This window comes from Oncorhynchus keta, unplaced genomic scaffold (assembly GCF_023373465.1).
Source record: "Oncorhynchus keta strain PuntledgeMale-10-30-2019 unplaced genomic scaffold, Oket_V2 Un_contig_99_pilon_pilon, whole genome shotgun sequence".
Classification (NCBI taxonomy): domain Eukaryota; kingdom Metazoa; phylum Chordata; class Actinopteri; order Salmoniformes; family Salmonidae; genus Oncorhynchus; species Oncorhynchus keta.
The window spans coordinates 107501-115807 of record NW_026290752.1 but is presented as its reverse complement, the minus strand read 5'-3'; the positions used below and the strand labels follow the sequence as shown (position 1 = coordinate 115807).

At 53.6% G+C, this 8307-nt stretch overlaps 1 long non-coding RNA gene across 2 annotated transcripts in view; it reads right to left on the bottom strand.

Moving 5' to 3' along the window:
• Positions 1-8117: 8117 nt before the first annotated feature.
• Positions 8118-8307, bottom strand: part of LOC127927237 (uncharacterized) — a 2033-nt gene continuing 1843 nt past the window's right edge. For both annotated transcript variants that reach the window (XR_008126655.1, XR_008126654.1), the window contains exon 3: positions 8118-8307. This exon is cut by the window's right edge and continues 165 nt beyond it. This is a non-coding gene — a long non-coding RNA (uncharacterized LOC127927237).

Genomic DNA, 8307 nt, shown 5'->3' with positions numbered 1-8307 from the left:
GAAGGTGTCAGAGGAGGGTGTGGAAGGTGTCAGAGCTACAGAGGTGGAAGGTGTCAGAGCTACAGAGGTGGAAGGTGTCAGAGCTACAGAGGTGGAAGGTGTCAGAGCTACAGAGGTGGAAGGTGTCAGAGCTACAGAGGTGGAAGGTGTCAGAGCTACAGAGGTGGAAGGTGTCAGAGCTACAGAGGTGGAAGGTGTCAGAGCTACAGAGGTGGAAGGTGTCAGAGCTACAGAGGTGGAAGGTGTCAGAGCTACAGAGGTGGAAGGTGTCAGAGCTACAGAGGTGGAAGGTGTCAGAGCTACAGAGGTGGAAGGTGTCAGAGCTACAGAGGTGGAAGGTGTCAGAGCTACAGAGGTGGAAGGTGTCAGAGCTACAGAGGTGGAAGGTGTCAGAGCTACAGAGGTGGAAGGTGTCAGAGCTACAGAGGTGGAAGGTGTCAGAGCTAGAGGTGGAAGGTGTCAGAGCTACAGAGGTGGAAGGTGTCAGAGCTACAGAGGTGGAAGGTGTCAGAGCTACAGAGGTGGAAGGTGTCAGAGCTACAGAGGTGGAAGGTGTCAGAGCTACAGAGGTGGAAGGTGTCAGAGCTACAGAGGTGGAAGGTGTCAGAGCTAGAGGTGGAAGGTGTCAGAGCTACAGAGGTGGAAGGTGTCAGAGCTACAGAGCTGGAAGGTGTCAGAGCTACAGAGCTGGAAGGTGTCAGAGCTACAGAGGTGGAAGGTGTCAGAGCTACAGAGGTGGAAGGTGTCAGAGCTAGAGCTACAGAGGTGGAAGGTGTCAGAGCTACAGAGGTGGAAGGTGTCAGAGCTACAGAGGTGGAAGGTGTCAGAGCTACAGAGGTGGAAGGTGTCAGAGCTACAGAGGTGGAAGGTGTCAGAGCTACAGAGGTGGAAGGTGTCAGAGCTACAGAGGTGGAAGGTGTCAGAGCTACAGAGGGTGGAAGGTGTCAGAGCTACAGAGGTGGAAGGTGTCAGAGCTACAGAGGTGGAAGGTGTCAGAGCTACAGAGGTGGAAGGTGTCAGAGCTACAGAGGTGGAAGGTGTCAGAGCTACAGAGGTGGAAGGTGTCAGAGCTACAGAGGTGGAAGGTGTCAGAGCTACAGAGGTGGAAGGTGTCAGAGCTACAGAGGTGGAAGGTGTCAAGGGTGGAAGGTCAGAGCTACAGAGGTGGAAGGTGTCAGAGAGGTGGAAGGTGTCAGAGCTACAGAGGTGGAAGGTGTCAGAGCTAGAGGTGGAAGGTGTCAGAGCTACAGAGGTGGAAGGTGTCAGAGCTAGAGGTGGAAGGTGTCAGAGCTACAGAGGTGGAAGGTGTCAGAGCTACAGAGGTGGAAGGTGTGTCAGAGCTACAGAGGTGGAAGGTGTCAGAGCTACAGAGGTGGAAGGTGTCAGAGCTACAGAGGTGGAAGGTGTCAGAGCTACAGAGGTGGAAGGTGTCAGAGCTACAGAGGTGGAAGGTGTCAGAGCTACAGAGGTGGAAGGTGTCAGAGCTACAGAGGTGGAAGGTGTCAGAGCTACACAGAGGTGGAAGGTGTCAGAGCTAGAGGTGGAAGGTGTCAGAGGTGGAAGGTGTCAGAGCTCACAGAGGTGGAAGGTGTCAGAGCTACAGAGGTGGAAGGTGTCAGAGCTAGAGGTGGAAGGTGTCAGAGCTACAGAGGTGGAAGGTGTCAGAGCTACAGAGGTGGAAGGTGTCAGAGCTACAGAGGTGGAAGGTGTCAGAGCTACAGAGCTGGAAGGTGTCAGAGCTACAGAGGTGGAAGGTGTCAGAGCTACAGAGGTGGAAGGTGTCAGAGCTACAGAGGTGGAAGGTGTCAGAGCTACAGAGGTGGAAGGTGTCAGAGCTACAGAGGTGGAAGGTGTCAGAGCTACAGAGGTGGAAGGTGTCAGGCTAGAGGTGGAAGGTGTCAGAGCTACAGAGGTGGAAGGTGTCAGAGCTACAGAGGTGGAAGGTGTCAGAGCTACAGAGGTGGAAGGTGTCAGAGCTACAGAGGTGGAAGGTGTCAGAGCTACAGAGGTGGAAGGTGTCAGAGCTACAGAGTGGAAGGTGTCAGAGCTAGAGGTGGAAGGTGTCAGAGCTAGAGGTGGAAGGTGTCAGAGCTACAGAGGTGGAAGGTGTCAGAGCTACAGAGCTGGAAGGTGTCAGAGCTACAGAGGTGGAAGGTGTCAGAGCTACAGGTGGAAGGTGTCAGAGCTACAGAGCTGGAAGGTGTCAGAGCTACAGAGGTGGAAGGTGTCAGAGCTACAGAGGTGGAAGGTGTCAGAGCTACAGAGGGTGGAAGGTGTCAGAGCTACAGAGGTGGAAGGTGTCAGAGCTACAGAGGTGGAAGGAGTCAGAGCTACAGAGGTGGAAGGTGTCAGAGCTACAGAGGTGGAAGGTGTCAGAGCTACAGAGGTGGAAGGTGTCAGAGCTACAGAGGTGGAAGGTGTCAGAGCTACAGAGGTGGAAGGTGTCAGAGCTACAGAGGTGGAAGGTGTCAGAGCTACAGAGGTGGAAGGTGTCAGAGCTACAGAGGTGGAAGGTGTCAGAGCTACAGTGTCAGAGCTAGAGTACAGAGGTGGAAGGTGTCAGAGATACAGAGGTGGAAGGTGTCAGAGCTACAGAGCTGGAAGGTGTCAGAGGTGGAAGGTGTCAGAGCTAGAGGTGGAAGGTGTCAGAGCTACAGAGGTGGAAGGTGTCAGAGCTACAGAGGTGGAAGGTGTCAGAGCTACAGAGGTGGAAGGTGTCAGAGCTACAGAGGTGGAAGGTGTCAGAGCTACAGAGGTGGAAGGTGTCAGAGGTGGAAGGTGTCAGAGCTACAGAGGTGGAAGGTGTCAGAGCTACAGAGGTGGAAGGTGTCAGAGCTGTCAGAGCAGAGGTGGAAGGTGTCAGAGCTACAGAGGTGGAAGGTGTCAGAGCTACAGAGGTGGAAGGTGTCAGAGGTGGAAGGTGTCAGAGCTACAGAGGTGGAAGGTGTCAGAGCTACAGAGGTGGAAGGTGTCAGAGCTACAGAGGTGGAAGGTGTCAGAGCTACAGAGGTGGAAGGTGTCAGAGCTACAGAGGTGGAAGGTGTCAGAGCTACAGAGGTGGAAGGTGTCAGAGCTAGAGGTGGAAGGTGTCAGAGCTACAGAGGTGGAAGGTGTCAGAGCTACAGAGGTGGAAGGTGAGCTCAGAGCTACAGAGGTGGAAGGTGTCAGAGCTGGAAGGTGTCAGAGCTACAGAGGTGGAAGGTGTCAGAGCTACAGAGGTGGAAGGTGTCAGAGCTACAGAGGTGGAAGGTGTCAGAGCTACAGAGGTGGAAGGTGTCAGAGCTACAGAGGTGGAAGGTGTCAGAGCTACAGAGGTGGAAGGTGTCAGAGCTACAGAGGTGGAAGGTGTCAGAGCTACAGAGGTGGAAGGTGTCAGAGCTACAGAGGTGGAAGGTGTCAGAGCTACAGAGGTGGAAGGTGTCAGAGCTACAGAGGTGGAAGGTGTCAGAGCTACAGAGGTGGAAGGTGTCAGAGCTACAGAGGTGGAAGGTGTCAGAGCTACAGAGAGGTGGAAGGTGTCAGAGCTACAGAGGTGGAAGGTGTCAGAGCTACAGAGGTGGAAGGTGTCAGAGCTACAGAGGTGGAAGGTGTCAGAGGTGGGAGCTACAGAGGTGGAAGGTGTCAGCTACAGAGCTACAGAGGTGGAAGGTGTCAGAGCTACAGAGGTGGAAGGTGTCAGAGCTACAGAGGTGGAAGGTGTCAGAGCTACAGAGGTCAGAGCTACAGAGGTGGAAGGTGTCAGAGCTACAGAGGTGGAAGGTGTCAGAGCTACAGAGGTGGAAGGTGTCAGAGCTACAGAGGTGGAAGGTGTCAGAGCTACAGGTGTCAGAGCTACAGAGGTGGAAGGTGTCAGAGCTAGAGGTGGAAGGTGTCAGAGCTACAGAGGTGGAAGGTGTCAGAGCTACAGAGGTGGAAGGTGTCAGAGCTACAGAGGTGGAAGGTGTCAGAGCTACAGAGGTGGAAGGTGTCAGAGCTACAGAGGTGGAAGGTGTCAGAGCTACAGAGGTGGAAGGTGTCAGAGCTACAGAGGTGGAAGGTGTCAGAGCTACAGAGGTGGAAGGTGTCAGAGCTGGAAGGTGTCAGAGGTGGAAGGTGTCAGAGCTACAGAGGTGGAAGGTGTCAGAGCTACAGAGGTGGAAGGTGTCAGAGCTACAGAGGTGGAAGGTGTCAGAGCTACAGAAGGTGGAAGGTGTCAGAGCTACAGAGGTGGAAGGTGTCAGAGCTACAGAGGTGGAAGGTGTCAGAGCTAGAGGTGGAAGGTGTCAGAGCTAGTGGAAGGTGTCAGAGCTACAGAGGTGGAAGGTGTCAGAAGGTGGAAGGTGTCAGAGCTACAGAGGTGGAAGGTGTCAGAGCTACAGAGCTACAGAGGTGGAAGGTGTCAGAGCTACAGAGGTGGAAGGTGTCAGAGCTACAGAGGTGGAAGGTGTCAGAGCTACAGAGGTGGAAGGTGTCAGAGCTACAGAGGTGGAAGGTGTCAGAGCTAGAGGTGGAAGGTGTCAGAGCTAGAGGTGGAAGGTGTCAGAGCTACAGAGGTGGAAGGTGTCAGAGCTAGAGGTGGAAGGTGTCAGAGCTACAGAGGTGGAAGGTGTCAGAGCTACAGAGGTGGAAGGTGTCAGGAGCTACAGAGGTGGAAGGTGTCAGAGCTACAGAGGTGGAAGGTGTCAGAGCTACAGAGGTGGAAGGTGTCAGAGCTACAGAGGTGGAAGGTGTCAGAGCTACAGAGGTGGAAGGTGTCAGAGCTACAGAGGTGGAAGGTGTCAGAGCTACAGAGGTGGAAGGTGTCAGAGCTACAGAGGTGGAAGGTGTCAGAGCTACAGAGGTGGAAGGTGTCAGAGCTACAGAGGTGGAAGGTGTCAGAGCTACAGAGGTGGAAGGTGTCAGAGCTACAGAGGTGGAAGGTGTCAGAGCAGACAGAGGTGGAAGGTGTCAGAGCTACAGAGGTGGAAGGTGTCAGAGCTACAGAGGTGGAAGGTGTCAGAGCTACAGAGGTGGAAGGTGTCAGAGCTAGAGGTGGAAGGTGTCAGAGCTACAGAGGTGGAAGGTGTCAGAGCTACAGAGGTGGAAGGTGTCAGAGCTACAGAGGTGGAAGGTGTCAGAGCTACAGAGGTGGAAGGTGTCAGAGCTACAGAGGTGGAAGGTGTCAGAGCTACAGAGGTGGAAGGTGTCAGAGCTACAGAGGTGGAAGGTGTCAGAGCTACAGAGGTGGAAGGTGTCAGAGCTACAGAGGTGGAAGGTGTCAGAGCTACAGAGGTGGAAGGTGTCAGAGCTACAGAGGTGGAAGGTGTCAGAGCTACAGAGGTGGAAGGTGTCAGAGCTACAGAGGTGGAAGGTGTCAGAGCTACAGGTGGAAGGTGTCAGAGTGGAAGGTGTCAGAGCTAGAGGTGGAAGGTGTCAGAGCTACAGAGGTGGAAGGTGTCAGAGCAGAGGTGGAAGGTGTCAGAGCTACAGAGGTGGAAGGTGTCAGAGCTACAGAGGTGGAAGGTGTCAGAGCTACAGAGGTGGAAGGTGTCAGAGCTACAGAGGTGGAAGGTGTCAGAGCTACAGAGGTGGAAGGTGTCAGAGCTAGAGGTGGAAGGTGTCAGAGCTACAGAGGTGGAAGGTGTCAGAGCTACAGAGGTGGAAGGTGTCAGAGCTACAGAGGTGGAAGGTGTCAGAGCTACAGAGGTGGAAGGTGTCAGAGCTACAGAGGTGGAAGGTGTCAGAGCTAGAGGTGGAAGGTGTCAGAGCTACAGAGGTGGAAGGTGTCAGAGCTACAGAGGTGGAAGGTGTCAGAGCTACAGAGGTGGAAGGTGTCAGAGCTACAGAGGTGGAAGGTGTCAGAGCTACAGAGGTGGAAGGTGTCAGAGCTACAGAGGTGGAAGGTGTCAAGGTGTCAGAGCTACAGAGGTGGAAGGTGTCAGAGCTACAGAGGTGGAAGGTGTCAGAGCTACAGAGGTGGAAGGTGGAAGGTGGAAGGTGTCAGAGCTACAGAGGTGGAAGGTGTCAGAGCTACAGAGGTGGAAGGTGTCAGAGCTACAGAGGTGGAAGGTGTCAGAGCTACAGAGGTGGAAGGTGTCAGGCTACAGAGGTGGAAGGTGTCAGAGCTACAGAGGTGGAAGGTGTCAGAGCTACAGAGGTGGAAGGTGTCAGAGCTACAGAGGTGGAAGGTGTCAGAGCTACAGAGGTGGAAGGTGTCAGAGCTACAGAGGTGGAAGGTGTCAGAGCTACAGAGGTGGAAGGTGTCAGAGCTACAGAGGTGGAAGGTGTCAGAGCTACAGAGGTGGAAGGTGTCAGAGCTACAGAGGTGGAAGGTGTCAGAGCTACAGAGGTGGAAGGTGTCAGAGCTACAGAGTGGAAGGTGTCAGAGCTACAGAGGTGGAAGGTGTCAGAGCTACAGAGGTGGAAGGTGTCAGAGCTACAGAGGTGGAAGGTGTCAGAGCTACAGAGGTGGAAGGTGTCAGAGCTACAGAGGTGGAAGGTGTCAGAGCTACAGAGGTGGTGTCAGAAGAGGTGGAAGGTGTCAGAGCTACAGAGGTGGAAGGTGTCAGAGCTACAGAGGTGGAAGGTGTCAGAGCTACAGAGGTGGAAGGTGTCAGAGCTACAGAGGTGGAAGGTGTCAGAGCTACAGAGGTGGAAGGTGTCAGAGCTACAGAGGTGGAAGGTGTCAGAGCTACAGAGGTGGAAGGTGTCAGAGCTACAGTCAGAGCTACAGAGGTGGAAGGTGTCAGAGCTACAGAGGTGGAAGGTGTCAGAGCTACAGAGGTGGAAGGTGTCAGAGCTACAGAGGTGGAAGGTGTCAGAGCTACAGAGGTGGAAGGTGTCAGAGCTACAGAGGTGGAAGGTGTCAGAGCTACAGAGGTGGAAGGTGTCAGAGGAGCTACAGAGGTGGAAGGTGTCAGAGCTACAGAGGTGGAAGGTGGAAGGTGTCAGAGCTACAGAGGTGGAAGGTGTCAGAGCTAAGAGGTGGAAGGTGTCAGAGCTACAGAGGTGGAAGGTGTCAGAGCTACAGAGGTGGAAGGTGTCAGAGCTACAGAGGTGGAAGGTGTCAGAGCTACAGAGGTGGAAGGTGTCAGAGCTACAGAGGTGGAAGGTGTCAGAGCTACAGAGGTGGAAGGTGTCAGAGCTACAGAGGTGGAAGGTGTCAGAGCTACAGAGGTGGAAGGTGTCAGAGCTACAGAGGTGGAAGGTGTCAGAGCTACAGAGGTGGAAGGGTGGAAGGTGTCAGAGCTACAGAGGTGGAAGGTGTCAGAGGTGGAAGGTGTCAGAGCTACAGAGGTGGAAGGTGTCAGAGCTACAGAGGTGGAAGGTGTCAGAGCTACAGAGGTGGAAGGTGTCAGAGCTACAGAGGTGGAAGGTGTCAGAGCTACAGAGGTGGAAGGTGTCAGAGCTAGAGGTGGAAGGTGTCAGAGCTACAGAGGTGGAAGGTGTCAGAGCTACAGAAGGTGTCAGGCTAAGGTGGAAGGTGTCAGAGCTACAGAGGTGGAAGGTGTCAGAGCTACAGAGGTGGAAGGTGTCAGAGCTACAGAGGTGGAAGGTGTCAGAGCTACAGAGCTGGAAGGTGTCAGAGCTACAGAGCTGGAAGGTGTCAGAGCTACAGAGGTGGAAGGTGTCAGAGCTACAGAGGTGGAAGGTGTCAGAGCTACAGAGGTGGAGGTGTCAGAGCTACAGAGGTGGAAGGTGTCAGAGCTACAGAGGTGGAAGGTGTCAGAGCTACAGAGGTGGAAGGTGGAAGGTGGAAGGTGTCAGAGCTACAGAGGTGGAAGGTGTCAGAGGTACAGAGGTGGAAGGTGTCAGAGCTACAGAGGTGGAAGGTGTCAGAGCTACAGAGGTGGAAGGTGTCAGAGGTGGAGGTAGAGGTGGAAGGTGTCAGAGCAGAGGTGGAAGGTGTAGAGGTGGAAGGTGTCTCACAAAAAGGTGTCTAAATCAAAGAGCAGAGCTAAAAGATCTCACAAAAGTTCTAGAGGCCATCTTAAAAGCAATTCCATGTTAGCTGGAACCTGGCCAGAGGTGGAAATGTGTAACAATTCCATATGTTAGCTCAGTAACCTGGCCAGATGGACCATCTTAAAACAATTCCATGTTAGCTCAGTAACCTGGCCAGGTTGGACCATCTTAAAACAATTCCATATGTTATCTCAGTAACCTGGCCAGATTGGAAAATCTTAAAACAATTCCATATGTTAGCTCAGTAACCTGGCCAGATTGGACGATATGTTAACAATTCCATATGTTAGCTCAGTAACCTGGCCAGATTGGACCATCTTAAAACAACTCCATATGTTAGCTCAGTAACCTGGCCAGATTGGACGATATGTTAACAACTCCATA